The sequence below is a fragment of the Chiloscyllium plagiosum genome, unplaced genomic scaffold, assembly GCF_037043375.1.
Source record: "Chiloscyllium plagiosum isolate Xiang-an unplaced genomic scaffold, Cpla_swu_hap1 HiC_scaffold_29, whole genome shotgun sequence".
Classification (NCBI taxonomy): Eukaryota; Metazoa; Chordata; class Chondrichthyes; order Orectolobiformes; family Hemiscylliidae; genus Chiloscyllium; species Chiloscyllium plagiosum.
This window is the reverse complement of record NW_028270167.1, coordinates 7,088,261-7,107,776: the sequence shown is the minus strand read 5'-3', so window position 1 is coordinate 7,107,776 and position 19,516 is coordinate 7,088,261.

Sequence of the window (19,516 nt, the reverse complement as noted above, 5' to 3'; positions counted from 1 at the left end):
CTTAGTGCCTGTCTAAGTGACTAAGTCACAATGCAAAATAACCAGTCTCTGTCACTTGTTTTAATTAACCTGCTCAGACATGTTACAGACATTTCTCATCAACCTGTTAAGAGATTTTATGACTCATCTCAGGAGCAAGTGGGACTTGAGTCTGTGTCTCCTAGCTTGGAATCATAGAATCCCTACAGTGTGGAAACTGGCCATTCAGCCCAAAGAGTCCATACTGACCCTCCAAAGAGCATCCCAACCACCTACTCTATCTCAGTCACCCATGGTCAATCCACATAGCCTGTCCATCCCTGAGACAATTTAGCATGGCCATTCCACCTGATTTGCACATCTTTGGATTGCAGGAGGAAATCCACACAGACACAGGGAGAACATGCAAATTCCACACAAAGTCATCTCCTGGTGAAGGGCTTCTGCTCCTAACGTCGGATTTCCTGCTCCTCGAATGCTGCCTGACCTGCTGTGCTTTTCCAGAACCACACTCTTGGCTCCACACAAAGTCACCCAAGGGTGGAATCAAACCCAGGTCCTTGATGCTGTGAGGCAACAGTACTAACCACTGAGCCAGACTGCTGCCCCATTTCCCCTAGAGATGGGGACACTACCACCACAATAGCTCTTACATGTTTCTAATCAAGCTGCTCAGACATGTTATGACACACCCCAGGCCAGCTGACACATGAACAATCACCCTGCCCTCAGCAATATGGACAATATTACTGTGTTCTCTAATCTCCCTTCATACCATTTTGAACTAAATAAAAGCAACTAATCAAATCAAGTTAACAGTCCCCTAAAAGGAGAATTGGAACTAACGCAAGTCCAGTCACCAAAGTAAACTTACATTTGATGTTACATTTTGGCAGGTGGCTGGAAGCACGGGATTATGTACTTCAGGCCCACGCTCTCTCTTTATTTAGAACAGAGAACATTACAGAGCAGCACAGGCCCTTTAGCCCTTGATTTTGTGTCAACCTGTGGAACCAATCTGAAGCCCATCTAACCTACACTATTCCATTCTCATCCATATGCCTATCCAATGACCATTTAAATGCCCCTTAAAGTTGGTGAGTCTACTACTGCTGCAGGCAAGGCATTCCACGCCCTTTCTACTCTCTCAGTAAAGAAACTACCTCTGACATCTGTCCTATATCTATCACCCCTCAGTTTAACGCTATGTCCCCTCGTGCTAGCCATCACCATCTGAGGAAAAAGGCTGTCACTGTCCACCCTATCTAACCCACTGATTTTTATCTTATATGTCTCAATTAAGTCACCTCTCAACCTTCTTCTCCCTAATGAAAACAGCTTCAAGTCTCTCAGCCTTTCTTCATCAGACCTTCCCTCCACACCAGGTAAAAACAAGGACTGTAGATGCTGGAAACCAGAGTCTAGATTAAAGTGGTGCTGGAAAAGCACAGCAGGTCAGGTAGCATCCGAGGAGCAGGAAAATCGACGTTTCAGACAAAAGTCCTTCGTCCTGATGAAGGGCTTTTGCCCGAAACATCGATTTTCCTGCTCCTCGGATGCTGCCTGACCTGCTGTGACTTCCCTCCACACCAGGCAACATCCCGGTAAATCTCCTTTCAACCCTTTCCAAAGCTTCCACATCCATCCTCTAATGCAATGACCAGAACTGTACGCAATACTCCTGGTCTGACTGCACCAGAGTTTTGTACAGCTGCAACATGACCTCATGGCTCCGAAACTCAATCCCTCTACCAATAAAACCTAACGCACCGTATGCCTTCTTAACAACCCTATCAACCTGGGTGGCAACTTTCAGGGATCTATGTATATGGACACCAAGATCTCTGTGCTCATCTACTCTATCAAGAATCTTACCATTAGCCCAGTACTCTGCATTCCTGTTGCTCCTTCCAAAGTAAATCACCTCATACTTTTCAACATTAAACTCCATTTGCCACCTCTCAGCCCAGCTCTGCAGCTTATCCATGTCCCTCTGTAACCTACAACATCCTTCAGCACTATCCACAACTCCACCGACCTTAGTGTCATTTGCAAATTTATGAACCCATCCTTCTACACCCTCATCCAGGTCAATTACAAAAATGACAAACAGCAATACACCACTAGTAACTGAGCTCCAGGATGAACATTTCCAATCAACCACCATCTTGTCTTCTTTCAGCTAGCCAATTTCTGATCCAAAATGCTAAATCACCCTCAATCCCATGCCTCTATGTTTTGCGCAATAGCCTACTGTGGGAAATCTTATCAAACGCCTTACTGAAATCCATATACACCACATCAACCACTTTACCCTCATCCACCTGTTTGGTCACCTTCTCAAAGAACTCAATAAAGTTTGTGAGACACAGCCTACCCTTCACAAAACTGTGTTGACTATCCCGAATCAACTTATTTAGGAGTATTTCAAATCAAATCAACCTGAATATGTTCTGACTCACCTATGGGTTAGGGGGTGGGTTTCAAACCTAGATGTTCTGGCCTTGCAGTAGGGAAGGCCTGCTACCACAATTATATAAAGGCTTTAATATTTTCTACTCAATCTACAGACCCAGGTTCGATTCCAGCCTTGGGCGACTGTCTGCGTGGAGATTGCATATTCTCCCAGTGTCTGCATGGGTTTCCTCCGGCTGCTCTGGTTTCCTCCCACAGTCCAAAGATGTGCAGGTCAGCAAGATTTGCCATGCTAAGTTGCCTTTAGTGTTCAGAGGAAAATGGGTCTGGGTGGGTTACTCATCGGAGGGTCAGTGTGGCCTTGTTGGGCCAAAGGGCATGTTTCCATACTGGAAACCTAATCTAATCTATTCAGCAATGTTATTATACAAGTCTGCAGTAGCTGGGATTTGAACCCAGGATTCCTGGTTCAGAAGTAGGGACACTTCCACTGTACTACAAGTGATCTTGCAAGAGTTATTTTTTAATTTAACCTATTTTTCTTATAAACCTGTTCAGAAATATTGCTACACAGCTCTGGAGTGGGTGAGACTTGAACCAAGGTCACCTGGTCTGGGGGGTAGGGACGTGATCACTGTACCACAAGAGCCCCTTATAAGTGCTCTAAGTACTGAATTATCCAATGCCCTTCAGCTGTGCATCTTAACACTATTAACATACCATGAATGTGAAACCCTGACCTGATAACAAGAATCATAGGGTCATAGAGTCACAGAGATACACAGCACAGAAACAGACCCTTCGGTCCAACCTGTCCATGCTGACCAGATATCCCAACCTAATCTAGACCCACTTGCCAGCACTTGGCCCATATCTCTCCAAATCCTTCCAATTCATAAATCCATCCAGATGCCTTTTAAATGTTGAAATTGTACCAGCCTCCACCACTTCCTCTGGCAGCTCATTCCACACACGTACCACCCTCTGTGTGAAAAAGATGCCCCTTAGGTCTCTTTTATATCTTTCCCCTCTCACCCTAAATCTATGCCCTCTAGTTCTGGACTCTCCCACCCCAGGGAAAATACTTTGTCTCTTTATCCTATTCAATCTCCTCATGATTTTATAAACCTCTATACGATCACCCCACAGCCTCTGATGCTCCAGGGAAAACAGCCCCATCCTGTTAAACCTCTCCCTAAAGCTCAAATCCTCCAACCCTGGCAACATCCTTGTAAATCTTTTCTGAATCCTTTCAAGTTTCACAACATCCTTCTGATCGGAAGGAGACCAGAATTGCACGCAATATTCCAACAGTGGCCTAACCAATGTCCTGTACAGCCGCAACATGACCTCCCAACTCAGTATTCTAACCAATAAAGGAAAGCATACCAAACGCCTTCTTCACTATCCTATCTACCTGCGACTCTACTTTCAAGGAGCTATGAACCTGCATGCCAAGGTCTCCGATGTGAGCTCAATTAATAATTTTAATTCTGAAATTGATAGTTTTTTTTGTGTGGGAATCATATTAAAGAACAAGGAGACAAATTAAGTAAATTAAGTTCAAAACAGCCCTTTCAAACAGGCTGATTACTTTTATCCTGTTCACATGTAGGCAAAGGAGAAATATTGACCAGGGCACGTTTTTGGATCTTTGTGTTCATTCAATAATGCCATAGGCTCATTGACATTCACTCAAAGCACCAGAAGAAGCTGATAACAACCTTGATTTCGGGAGTCATTACAGCACCAGCCTTTCTCGTCTAGGTTGTGTACATATGAGCTCAGTATTGTGTTCCAAATCACAACTTTCTGTTCTGAAGGGAAGAATCACCAACAGAGCCAAGCTGGCAAACACAATGCTTTTATGTTGCTCTGACAACCTAGCTGAAGGCTCTGACACAAGCCTCTCAAAATTTACATAGGATTCAAGGAAGTAGATAAAAATTAACCAACGTTCAAACTCTTGATTATCGACTGAAAAGTGGAATTCTGTGGGCATGTGCTAAGGAGAAGCTTTATGAGTTAAGAAACAAACAAAGGTCAACTTGTAGGTGAGGGAAGACAACAGGGACAGTTATTGAGAGCTGGGGAGACAGCACCTCACACCCAGTTGCCTTTGAATTGCACACAAAGGAAAAGTTAGTACTCTCAAAGGGGAAAGAGCGGAAAAACAAATTCAGTTACCAGTTGCAGTTAATTAGCTAACTCTTAAAAAGGAATGAAGTTCACCTTTCAATTCAAACAAGGATATACAGTGAAAAAAAACACAAAAAGGAAACTTATGTTGGAATCGAAGAAGGAAATATGGTGTCATAGATATTACAACAATTCAGACTTCTGGGTTGAGCTAATAACAATGCTAGTGGGTGAAATTGTGGAGTTAATATTGAGTTAACTCTATATAAATAGAATGTGTTGCCCGGCTGAGGAATCCTGGCCGGCCAACTGGCAGGAGCTGGAGGCCAAAGTCTCGGCTCGCCTAGGCCGCTGGACAGGACTGTTCCGAGTGCTATCTTACAGGAGTCGAGTGCTGGTCATAAACCAGCTGGTGGCCGCCATGCTGTGGTACCGGCTGGTCACTTTGGTCCCTCCTCCTGGCTTTGTCGCCGACATCCAGAGAACGTTGGTCGATTTCTTCTGGGACAAAAAGATGCACTGGGTCACCGCGCAGGTTCTGAGTCTCCCTATTGAGGAGGGCGGTCAGTTGTTGGTGTGTGTCCGCACCCAGGTCGCGACGTTCCGCCTTCAGACCTTGCGGCGATACCTTTTACGTCGAGCCTCCTCCTAGGTGGTGATGTATTTTTTCCGCCAGGTGCGTAACCTCAACTACGACACGCAGCTCCTGTTCGTCGACCGTGACAGTTTGGAGGTCGCCCTCAAGACGCTGCCTGTCTTTTACCAGGACCTGATCACTGTCTGGAACATGGTCGAATCGCGTCGCGCCTACCCTCCGGCTGGAGTAGCGGCTGTCGTCAGGGAGCCGTTGCTCAGGAATCCGCACCTCCGTACTCGCGGGTTTGAGTGGCTGTCGGAGGGGAGGGCCGCGGCGGCGAGGGTGACCAGGGTCGGGGACGTGCTGGGTGCCGGAGGCCTGGGCTGGACGCTACCACCGGACATAACGAGCAGGGCAGCGGTAGACGTCCGGTACGTGGCCACCCCCATCCGACGCTTTAAAACGGCAGTGCTCGGACCCGACGTAGTGCACCAGTTGGAGGACGCTCAGGTGTGCGGTGGGATCCCGTCCGCGCTCACCCCAGCCCGGATGGAATTTCACATTGGCCCCAAGGTCCCGTACTTCCCGCGGGAGCCTGTGCCCCACAACCTGACCCGCCTCCGGAATTTTAATTTTGTTTCTTTCATAGATGTAAAAAGGAGGGCCCTGTATAGACTGCTGCTGCACACCGTCCACCTCTTCTCCCTCATCCACCGTCCGGACACGCCATGGCGTGCCCATTTGCCACCGGGCGGTGGGGATCCCCAGTGGAGGGCTCTCTACGCGGGAGTCCTCCCCCTTTCTCTCGGGGATCTGGGGTGTAGGGTGCTGCACGCAGCAATCCCCTGCAACTGCAGGTTGCGGTGGTTCACCGACTCCCAGCCCAACTGCTTGTTCTGTGGCGCTGTGGAGTCCGTGGACCACGTGTATATTGGGTGTGGGCGTTTGCACTCCCTTTTTGATTTTCTGAAAAACCTCCTCCTCTGCTTTTGGTTGCACTTCAGTTCCCACGCTCCTGATCTTTGGGCACCCGGTACGGAGGAGGGAGGGTAGGTCTGAAGACCTCCTTGTGGGTCTGCTCCTGGGCCTGCCCAAACTGGCCATTAACAGGTCCAGGCAGCGGGCCGTGGAGGGGGTCGTTAGGGCCGACTGCCTGCCCCTCTTCCGCGGTTACGTTAGGGCCCGGGTGTCCTTGGAGAAGGAGCACGCGGTGTCCACCAACACCCTGGAGTTGTTCAGGGAGAGGTGGGCGCCGCAGGGAGTGGAGTGCATTATTTCTCCCTCCAACTCTATTTTGATTTAGTCCCTACCCTCCCCTTCACTGTTTTGATCACACAGCACTGCCCTTTGATGTGAAGGGCAGTGTTTGTCACTGGCCCCCCGGGTGTTTTCCTAAAAAAAAAGAAAAAAAAGAAAAAAGAAAGAGAAAAATTATAAACAGGAGTGTTCCTGGTGGTGGAATTTGAATAAAGATTCGTGCACTTTGTGTCTTTCACTGTGTCTCACACCTGCACACACACACCATGGGTGCTGGGGAAAAAATAAGCACTACCACACTTAGGTGGTAGTGTGGGGGTTAAATTAAAAAAATATATATAAATAGAATGTGCTCAGTCAATTAACTAATTAACTAGTTTATCAACTATTTAACTGATTCATTAACTCGAGTCAATAACAGCATGAGGCTGTGTATGCATGACTCCTCCCCATTTCCCTTCGGGACCTAGGGTGGAGGATATTGTATGCAGATTGCAATGGTTCACAGACTCCCAGCCCAACTGCTTATTTTGTGTCCCTGGACATGTGTACATTGATTGTGAGCCTTTGCTTTCCCATTTCAGTCACCTGAAGGACCTCCTCTTCTGCTTTTGGTTGCACTTCAGCCCCACGCTCCTGATCCTCACGCAGTACAGAGGGGAGTGGGCAGATCGGAGAATCTCCTCAGGGGCCTGGTCAGACTGGCTATAAACAGGTCCAGGCAGTGGGCCGTGGAGGGGGTCATTACAGTTGACCTCCTGCCCCTCTTCTGTGGCTATGTTTGACTTCAGATGTCCATGGAGAGAGAGCGTGCTGTTTCCACCAACACACTCAATGTTTTTAGGGTGAGGTGGATACCACAGGGAGAGGAGTGCTTTATTTCTCCCTCCAATTCTATTTTGATTTGAATCCCTACCCTCCCGCTTTCTCTCTGTTTATCACATAAGCATTGCCCTGACCAGGCTTTACTTGTTACTGGTCCCCTGGCCACATGGATGTTTTTCCTGGTGGAAATCTGGAACAAAATTATTTTGCACACGGTGTTTTTACTGAGTCCCAGCACTTACACACACACACGCACACGCACACACAGCTCAGATGCTGTGCAGAACATAAGCACTACAGCTGTGCAGCAGTAGTTTGCAGATACAGAAAAGAAAGCATGAAAGATCATTTGTAGATAGAACTTAAAAGTAAAGAAGTTAGCTGGAACTTGTGTTGAATCTTGACTGCATTATATCTAGAGTCGAGAGTGTGGTGCTGGAAAAGTACAGCAGGTCAGGCAGCAGCCAAGGAGCAGGAGAATCAACGTTTTGGGCAAGAGCACTTCATCAGGAATGAGGTTCTCCTGCTCTTCGGATGCTGCCTGACCTGCTGTACGTTTCCAGCACTACACTCTCGACTCTGAGCTCCAGCATCTGCAGTCCACACTTTCTCCTGCATATACCTAGGTCTAGTGTAACAAAGCAGCTGAGAAAGTGAGAGAGATTTATAAAATCATAAGGGGCATGGATAGGGTCAATAGCCAAGGACTTCTTTCTGGGATGGGGAAGTCCAAAATTGCAGGGTGTGGGTTTAAGCTGAGAGAAGAAAGATTTAAAAAGAACCAGAGGATAACCTTTTCATGCTGAGGGTGGTGCTGTATGGAATGAGCCAGAGGAAGTGATGGAGGTGGGTACAAAGTCATTTGGATGGGTATAGGAATATGGAGAATTTAGAGGAATATGGGCCAAGTGCTGGCAAATGGGACCAGGTCTATGCAGATGGGTTGGATAACTGTATGAGGTTTAAATCTCTTTGGTAAGATTAAGCAGAATGGAGACATCCTTTGAGAAAGATGAAGCGTGGAGGTGGGGATTTGTCACCAGATAGAAGCCTTGAAGACAGTAAAAAGGTTTGATAAAGTAAATGTGAGGAAGATGTTTGAAGTTGTAGTCGAGTCCAAGACTAGCAACTATCAATATAATATTGTGGTGGTTGAGTCAATGGCAAATTCGGGATAATTTTTTTTATTCTGAAAAAGCCTAATCTGTGGCTCTTGACACTGTCTAGAGTATTTGAGGCAATACCATGAATGCATTCAGCAGGGACTGAGATACACAAAGAGAGCAGGGGGAGCAGGAGATGAAGAGAGATATATTGGATTGAATGGCCTTTTCCTGTGTTGTATATTTCTATCTATTTATTTCTATCTATTTGTCAAGGACATTCTTCTGAAGTGTATGTTTGAGATATGAGGACATAGTTCAATGGTAATCTCAGTGCTGCAGTAATCCAATGGCCTCTTTTAATGCACTTACAGTTAAATAATAAACCTGAAATATAAAGTTAGTCATCAGTGATTATGACCATGAAACTATCATTGTTAAAAGCCTGTTTTGAAGAAGGATCACAGGCCCAAAACATTAACTCTGCTTTATTTCCCCACAGTGGTTAGCACTGCTGCCTCACAGCACCAGGGTCCCAGGTTTGATTCCAGCCTATGTCTGTGTGGCGTTTGCACATTCTCCCTGTGTCTGCATAAGTTTCCTCTGGGTGCTCTGGTTTCCTCCCACAATCCAAAGATGTGCAGGTCAGGTGAATTGGTCATGCTAAATTACCCATAGTGTTAGGTGCATTAGTCAGAGGGAAATGGGTCTGGGTGGGTTGTCCTTCGTAGGGTTGGTGTGGACTGGTTGGGCCGAAGGGCCTGTTTCCACACTGTAGGGAATCTAAATGCAGCCAGACCTACTCAGTTTTACCAGAAGTTTCTGATTTCCAGTTTCCCCTTTTTTAAATTGTTAAACGCCTATCTCGTTCTTAAATGTCTTTGAGGGAAAGAAACCTGCAGTCCTTACCCCGTCTGATTTACATCTGACTCCAAACCGACAGCAATGTGCTTGACTTCTAACTACGCTCTGAAATATTTGAGAGAACGAACCATTTCAAGGACAACTAGGGACAGGCAACAAAGATGCCCACACACCATGAATGAATTGCGTGTCGTTATTGTGTTGGGCAAGGTATGGTGTTTGGAATGTAGGTTGTTGACATATTAATGGCATTGATTCTTAAATGTCAGACAAAGAATACAAAGGAATGAGGAATGAGCAAAGATATAATCAGATTTTTGTGTTTGCTAAAGGTGTAGAATTTGTTTTCCAGCTGAAACTCAGAAATACAACGAGAGATTCTCCTACCTAATTTCTTTGCAACTTTTATTGTGCTGAAGGTGTTTAGTGAAAATAAGAGAGATCCATCTGACTCTCTGAACACTAACATCAATTAATTGGAGGAACAAAAAAGAAGCAGGTTTGGACACCAGCACAGGGCTGTCAACTTTGAAGTGGAGATGCCAGTGTTGGACTGGGGTGACATTAATGGCCTGCCTGTATCCCAATCTTGAGTCAGACTGGTTCTATTTCCAAAGTAGGAATTTATAAAATATTACAGAGGTTGACTGCCTGCATTCACTGACTCCAGATTGTGCCATGCACATACTCACACTCTCTCTCTCATGGATGCACACACACACACACATATACATCTATGGGGTGAATTTGCTTTTGAATATTATATTTACAGATACATTCTATTTTGCTCAAAAACCACACAATCTAAAGGCAATCAATGCAGGCAAACAATCCATGTAATATTTTATAAATTCCTACTTTGGGAGGTCATGTTGCGGCTGTACAGGACGTTGGTTAGGCCACTTTTGGCCTATTGCGTGCAATTCTGGTCTCCCTCCTATCGGAAGGACATTTTGAAATTTGAAACAATTCAGAAAAGATTTACAAGGATGTTGCCAGGTTTGGAGGGTTTGAGCTATAGGGAGAGGCTGAATAGGCTGGTGCTATTTCCCTGGAGAGTCAGAGGCTGAGGGGTGACCTGATAGAGGTTAATAAAATAGGCAAGGTCTGTTCCCTGGGGTGGGGACTCCAGAACTCGAGGGCATAGTTTTAAGGTGAGAGGAGAAAGTTATAAAAGGGATCTAAGGGGCAACGTTTTCAAGCAGAGGGTGGTTTGTGTATGAAATGGGCTGCCAGAGGAAGTGGTGGATGGTGGTACAATTACAAGATTTAAAAAGCATCTGGATGGGTATATGATTAGGAAGGGTTTAGAGGAGGATGGGCCAAATGCTAGCAAATGAGACTAGATTAATTTAGGATATCTGGTCAGCATAGATGAGTTGGATGGAAAATCTGTTTCTGTGTTGTATATCTCTGTGACTCTATGACTTGACTCTGTTTCTCTCTCTCCACAGATGCTGCCAGAACTGGTGAGTTTCTCCAGCAATTTCTGATTTCATTAAGGTTTTCATGTTTATTATGAAACTATCCAATTTATCCAATTCCTCTATTGTTTTCCTACAGTTCTCTAAACCTATTTTCTTTTCAAAGGTTTATCGAGTTTCACTTTTGAAAATTGAAATTGAAACTGCTTCCATTAAGTTTCCAGGCAGTTATAAGAAGTTTTTTAGTTATAATTTTTTTAAGTTCCCAAGATGCCTTTAGTTATTTTGCCAATCTCCTTAAATCTGTCTGGTTGGCATTTTGAAATGTTCTCACTTTAAACACACAGAGGTGAAGTCAACCTATGTCTTTTTTTCATAAAGAATACAGAAAAGCAGGATGACACCTGGTTCTTTCATGAGTTAGTGGTGTCAACAGCAGGAGGTACGATGACTGCTGTAATCTGATGAGTCTCTATTGAATGTGGCATCATTGACAGGTTTGGCACAGTGTCAACATATTCTAACTGGAACTTAATCACTGTTCCTTCACTGTTGCTGTTGGATCAAAATAATGAGACACCTTTTGCAATGACACCGTGAGTGTGTGTAGCCCTCTTGGACTGCAATGGTTTAAGGTGGCTGTTCACGACCACTTTCCCCAGGGCAGTTATGGTTGGGGTTCTAAAAATGATTTGCTTCTTTTAAAAACATCCTGCTTCAGTCTGAAGAATGTGGCCTAATCTGGGCTGCCACAATGTTTCCTTCTTTTGAATAAGCTGTTAAACGGTTGGCCTGTCACCCTGTCTTAATAATGTGGCACTACCTGAGGAGGAGGATGATTGTTCCCGTGATTGGAACAAAACACAGTTGCCAAGAAAACAGATAATCCAGCCATTTACGTCATTGTTACTAGAACATTGCTGTGTGCAGTAACTGGCACATTACCCGAAACTAGTGTCTTTTTAAAATTTTAACTATGACAAAGCACTTCAGAATCTTTTGAGTTGTTCTAAATCAAAGCAGGTTTGTTACTTTTTCTCTCACATTGTATATTTAGCGCTGATCAATCAGAATTCTGCTGGAAACCCTCATTCATTCACTCATTCATTCAAGCAGTGATGACTTGATTTAGTTAGACTGACCTGAGCCTAAGGTTGTATGTTTAAACTTCACACCAGAATGAAGATTTTATGTTGGGAGAGTTGCATTCTCAAAGAGGAGATGGTGAAGACCCCATAGTACGATTCGAAGGTGAGTGGAGAGGTGTGTTGTCCAATATCCTTCATGGAATACTGAGAGGCTGTTCTCACTGTTGGACAATCTATAACCGGTGGCTATTGTCTCAGTGTAAGGTGTCAGATGATTCGGATGGAGCTAAAGATAAATCTCTTCATTCAAAACTTTAAGATTCTCGATCCAGAGAGATGTAGATACTCAGTTATTGAGTATATTGAAGGCTAAGATCAATAGGTATTTTGTCACTTAAAATAATCAAGAGACATGACAGAAAAATGAAGCGTAGTCTAAGATTGATCATGAAGTTATTGATTGGGAGAGTACATTTGAGGGGCTGAATGGCCAACTCCTGTTTGTTTCTTCCCTCAGCAGGCAACTGAATCTTTCAATAATGAGATCATCAGATGAGGGGTGAGGCTTTATAAAAGTAATTAATGATTGGGATGTGTGATTTTTGTTGTTGTGCAGTTTACAGGAAACCACTCTCTGAAAACAGAAACCGGGTGTGTGCCCTATTAGATAAGTTGCTTCATGCTTCTGTTAAGATTTTGTCAATCCAAACTGTCTCAATTATAATGCACTTGGCACAGGATGCATACGTATGGATAGTTCCTGCAAGACTTTATTTGCTCAAGGAATATCAGCATTGCTGCCTTGGCCCACATTTATGATCCAAACCTAGTTACCCTGGGTTACAGTCCTCACACACTGACTCTCACTGGGTTACAGTCCCAAACACACTGACTCTCACTGGGTTACAGTCCCCCACACACACTGACTCCCACTGGGTTACAGACCCTCACACACTGACTCTCACTGGGTTACAGTCCCCTCACACTGACTCTCACTGGGTTACAGACCACACACAATGACTCTCACTGGGTTACAGACCCACACACACTGACCCTCACTGGGTTACAGTCCCCCACACACTGACTCTCACTGGGTTACAGTCCCACACAAACTGACTCTCACTGGATTACAGTCCCACACACACTGACTCTCACTGGGTTATAGTACACACATACTGTCACTGGGTTTCAGTCCCCCACACACTGACTCTCACTGGGTTATAGTACCCACACACTGACTCTCACTGGGTTACAGTCCCCACACACTGACTCTCACTGGGTTACAGTCCCCCACACACTGACTCTCAATGGGTTACAGTCCCCACACACTGACTCTCACTGGGTTACAGTGCCACACACTGACTCTCACTGGGTTACAGTCCCCACACACTGAATCTCACTGGGTTACAGACCCCCCCACACACTGACTCTCACTGGGTTTCAGTCCCACACACACTGACTCTCACTGGGTTTCAGTCCCACACACACTGACTCTCACTGGGTTACAGTCCCACACACACTGACTCTCACTGCGTTTCAGTCCCCACACACCGACTCTCACTGGGTTACAGTCTCCCACACACTGACTCTCACTGGGTTACAGTCCCACACTCACTGACTCTCACTGGGTTACAGTCCCCACACACTGACTCTCACTGGGTTACAGTCCCCCCCACACTGACTCTCACTGGGTTACAGTCCCCACACACTGACTCTCACTGGGTTACAGACCCACACACACTGACTCTCAATGGGTTACAGTCCCCACACACTGACTTTCACTGGGTTTCAGTCCCACACACACTGACGTTCACTGGATTACAGACCCACACGCACTGACTCTCACTGGGTTACAGACCCACACACTCTGACCGTCACTGGGTTTCAGTCCCACACACACTGACTCTCACTGGGTTACAGACCCACACACTCTAACCCTCACTGGGTTTCAATCACACACACACTGACTCTCACTGGGTTACAGACCCATCCACTCTAACCCTCACTGCGTTTCAATCCCACACACACTGACTCTCGCTGGGTTACAGACCCACACACACTGACTCTCACTGGGTTACAGTCCCCCACACACTGACTCTCACTGGGTTACAGACAAAGCACGCACTGACTCTCACTGGGTTACAGACGACACACGCACTGACTCTCACTGGGTTTCAATCCCACACACACTGACTCTCACTGGGTTACAGTCCCACACACACTGACTCTCACTGGGTTACAGACGACACATGCACTGACTCTCACTGGGTTACAGACCCCCACACTCTGACACTCACTGGATTTCAGTCCCACACACACTGACTCTCACTGGGTTACAGACCCACACACACTGACTCTCACTTGGTTACAGTCCCCCACACACTGACTCTCACTGGGTTACAGTCCTCCACACACTGATTCTCACAGGGTTACAGTCCCCACACACTGACTCTCACTGGGTTACAGTCCACACACACTGACTCTCACTGGGTTACAGTCCCCACACACTGACCCTCACTGGGTTACAGTCCCGCACACTGACTCTCACTGGGTTTCAGTCCCACACACACTGACTTTCACTGGGTTACAGTCCCCCACACACTGACTCTCACTGGATTTCAGTCCCCACACACTGACTCTCACTGGGTTACAGTCCCCCACACACCGACTCTCACTGGATTACAGACCCACACACACTGACTCGCACTGGGTTACAGTCCCCCACACACTGACCCTCACTGGGTTACAGTCCCCCACAAACTGATTTTCACAGGGTTACAGTCCCCACACACTGACTCTCAATGGGTTACAGTCCCCACACACTGATTCTCACTGGGATACAATCCCACACACTGACTCTCACTGGGTTTCAGTCCCACACACACTGACTTTCACTGGGTTACAGTACCCACACACTGACTCTCACTGGGTTACATACCCATACACACTGACTCTCACTGGGTTTCAATACCACACACATTGACTCTCACTGGGTTACAGACCCACACACTCTGACCCTCACTGGGTTACAGTCCCCCACACAATGACTCTCACTGGGTTACAGTCCCCCACACAATGACTCTCACTGGGTTACAGTCCCCACACACTGACTCTCACTGGGTTACAGTCCCCCCCCACACACTGACTCTCACTGGGTTTCAGTCCAACACACACTGACTCTCACTGGGTTTCAGTCCCACACACACTGACTTTCTCTGGGTTACAGTCCCACACACACTGACTCTCACTGGGTTTCAGTTCCCACACACCGACTCTCACTGGGTTACAGTCTCCCACACACTGACTCTCACTGGGTTACAGTACCCCACTCACTGACTCTCACTGGGTTACAGTCCCCACACACTGACTCTCACTGGGTTACAGTCACCCACACACTGACTCTCACTAGGTTACAGACCCACACACACTGACTCTCACTGGGTTACAGTCCCCACACACTGACTTTCACGGGGTTTCAATCCCACACGCACTGACTTTCACTGGGTTACAGACGAAACACGCACTGACTCTCACTGGGTTACAGACGACACGCGCACTGACTCTCACTGGGTTTCAATCACACACACACTGACTCTCACTGGGTTACAGACCCACACACTCTAACCGTCACTGGGTTTCAATCCCACACACACTGACTCTCACTGGGTTACAGACTCACACACACTGACTCTCACTGGGTTTCAGTCCCACACACACTGACTCTCACTGGGTTACAGTCCCCCACACACTGACTCTCACTGGGTTACAGACGAAACACGCACTGACTCTCACTGGGTTTCAGTCCCACACACACTGACTCTCACTGGGTTACAGTCCCCCACACACTGCCTCTCACTGGGTTACAGACAAAACACGCACTGACTCTCACTGGGTTACAGACGACACACGCACTGACTCTCACTGGGTTTCAATTCCACACACACTGACTCTCACTGGGTTACAGACCAACACACCCTAACCCTCACTGGGTTTCAATCCCACGCACACTGACTCTCACTGGGTTACAGACCCACACACACTGACTCTCACTGGGTTACAGTCCATCATACACTGACTCTCACTTGGTTACAGTCCCCCACACACTGATTCTCACTGGGTTACATACCCATATACACTGACTCTCATTGGGTTTCGGTCCCCCACACACTGACTCTCACTGGGTTACAGACCCACACACACCGACTCTCACTGGGTTACAGACCCACACACACTGGCTCTCACTGGGTTACAGTCCCCCTCACACACTGACTCTCACTGGGTTTCAATACCACACACATTGACTCTCACTGGGTTACAGACCCACACACTCTGACCCTCACTGGGTTACAGTCCCCACACACTGACTTTCACTGGGTTACAGTCCCCCCACACACTGACTCTCACTGGGTTACAGTCCCGCACACTGACTCTCACTGGGTTTCAGTCCCACACACACTGACTTTCACTGGGTTACAGTCCCCCACACACTGACTCTCACTGGATTTCAGTCCCCACACACTGACTCTCACTGGGTTACATACCCATATACACTGACTCTCATTGGGTTTCAGTCCCCCACACACTGACCCTCACTGGGTTACAGTCCCACACACACCGACTCTCACTGGGTTACAGACCCACACACACTGACTCTCACTGGGTTACAGTCCCCCACACACCGACTCTCACTGGGTTACAGACCCACACACACTGACTCTCACTGGGTTACAGTCCCCCACACACTGACTCTCACTGGGTTACAGTCCCCCACAAACTGATTCTCACAGGGTTACAGTCCCCACACACTGACTCTCAATGGGTTACAGTCCCCACACACTGATTCTCACTGGGATACAATCCCACACACTGACTCTCACTGGGTTTCAGTCCCACACACACTGACTTTCACTGGGTTACAGTACCCACACACTGACTCTCACTGGGTTACATACCCATACACACTGACTCTCACTGGGTTTCAATACCACACACATTGACTCTCACTGGGTTACAGACCCACACACTCTGACCCTCACTGGGTTACAGTCCCCCACACAATGACTCTCACTGGGTTACAGTCCCCCACACAATGACTCTCACTGGGTTACAGTCCCCACACACTGACTCTCACTGGGTTACAGTCCCCCCCCACACACTGACTCTCACTGGGTTTCAGTCCAACACACACTGACTCTCACTGGGTTTCAGTCCCACATACACTGACTTTCTCTGGGTTACAGTCCCACACACACTGACTCTCACTGGGTTTCAGTTCCCACACACCGACTCTCACTGGGTTACAGTCTCCCACACACTGACTCTCACTGGGTTACAGTCCCCCACTCACTGACTCTCACTGGGTTACAGTCCCCCACACACTGACTCTCACTAGGTTACAGACCCACACACACTGACTCTCACTGGGTTACAGTCCCCACACACTGACTTTCACGGGGTTTCAATCCCACACGCACTGACTTTCACTGGGTTACAGACGAAACACGCACTGACTCTCACTGGGTTACAGACGACACGCGCACTGACTCTCACTGGGTTTCAATCCCACACACACTGACTCTCACTGGGTTACAGACCCACACACTCTAACCATCACTGGGTTTCAATCCCACACACACTGACTCTCACTGGGTTACAGACTCACACACACTGGCTCTCACTGGGTTTCAGTCCCACACACACTGACTCTCACTGGGTTACAGTCCCCCACACACTGACTCTCACTGGGTTACTTTCGAAACACGCACTGACTCTCACTGGGTTACAGACGACACACGCACTGACTCTCACTGGGTTTCAATTCCACACACACTGACTCTCACTGGGTTACAGACCAACACACCCTAACCCTCACTGGGTTTCAATCCCACGCACACTGACTCTCACTGGGTTACAGACCCACACACACTGACTCTCACTGGGTTACAGTCCATCATACACTGACTCTCACTTGGTTACAGTCCCCCACACACTGATTCTCACTGGGTTACATACCCATATACACTGACTCTCATTGGGTTTCGGTCCCCCACACACTGACTCTCACTGGGTTACAGACCCACACACACCGACTCTCACTGGGTTACAGACCCACACACACTGGCTCTCACTGGGTTACAGTCCCCCTCACACACTGACTCTCACTGGGTTTCAATACCACACACATTGACTCTCACTGGGTTACAGACCCACACACTCTGACCCTCACTGGGTTACAGTCCCCACACACTGACTTTCACTGGGTTACAGTCCCCCCACACACTGACTCTCACTGGGTTACAGTCCCGCACACTGACTCTCACTGGGTTTCAGTCCCACACACACTGACTTTCACTGGGTTACAGTCCCCCACACACTGACTCTCACTGGATTTCAGTCCCCACACACTGACTCTCACTGGGTTACATACCCATATACACTGACTCTCATTGGGTTTCAGTCCCCCACACACTGACCCTCACTGGGTTACAGTCCCACACACACCGACTCTCACTGGGTTACAGACCCACACACACTGACTCTCACTGGGTTACAGTCCCCCACACACCGACTCTCACTGGGTTACAGACCCACACACACTGACTCTCACTGGGTTACAGTCCCCCACACACTGACTCTCACTGGGTTACAGTCCCCCACAAACTGATTCTCACAGGGTTACAGTCCCCACACACTGACTCTCAATGGGTTACAGTCCCCACACACTGATTCTCACTGGGATACAATCCCACACACTGACTCTCACTGGGTTTCAGTCCCACACACACTGACTTTCACTGGGTTACAGTACCCACACACTGACTCTCACTGGGTTACATACCCATACACACTGACTCTCACTGGGTTTCAATACCACACACATTGACTCTCACTGGGTTACAGACCCACACACTCTGACCCTCACTGGGTTACAGTCCCCCACACAATGACTCTCACTGGGTTACAGTCCCCCACACAATGACTCTCACTGGGTTACAGTCCCCACACACTGACTCTCACTGGGTTACAGTCCCCCCCCCACACACTGACTCTCACTGGGTTTCAGTCCAACACACACTGACTCTCACTGGGTTTCAGTCCCACATACACTGACTTTCTCTGGGTTACAGTCCCACACACACTGACTCTCACTGGGTTTCAGTCCCACACACCGACTCTCACTGGGTTACAGTCTCCCACACACTGACTCTCACTGGGTTACAGTCCCCCACTCACTGACTCTCACTGGGTTACAGTCCCCACACACTGACTCTCACTGGGTTACAGTCCCCCACACACTGACTCTCACTAGGTTACAGACCCACACACACTGACTCTCACTGGGTTACAGTCCCCACACACTGACTTTCACGGGGTTTCAATCCCACACGCACTGACTTTCACTGGGTTACAGACGAAACACGCACTGACTCTCACTGGGTTACAGACGACACGCGCACTGACTCTCACTGGGTTTCAATCCCACACACACTGACTCTCACTGGGTTACAGACCCACACACTCTAACCATCACTGGGTTTCAATCCCACACACACTGACTCTCACTGGGTTACAGACTCACACACACTGGCTCTCACTGGGTTTCAGTCCCACACACACTGACTCTCACTGGGTTACAGTCCCCCACACACTGACTCTCACTGGGTTACTTTCGAAACACGCACTGACTCTCACTGGGTTACAGACGACACACGCACTGACTCTCACTGGGTTTCAATTCCACACACACTGACTCTCACTGGGTTACAGACCAACACACCCTAACCCTCACTGGGTTTCAATCCCACGCACACTGACTCTCACTGGGTTACAGACCCACACACACTG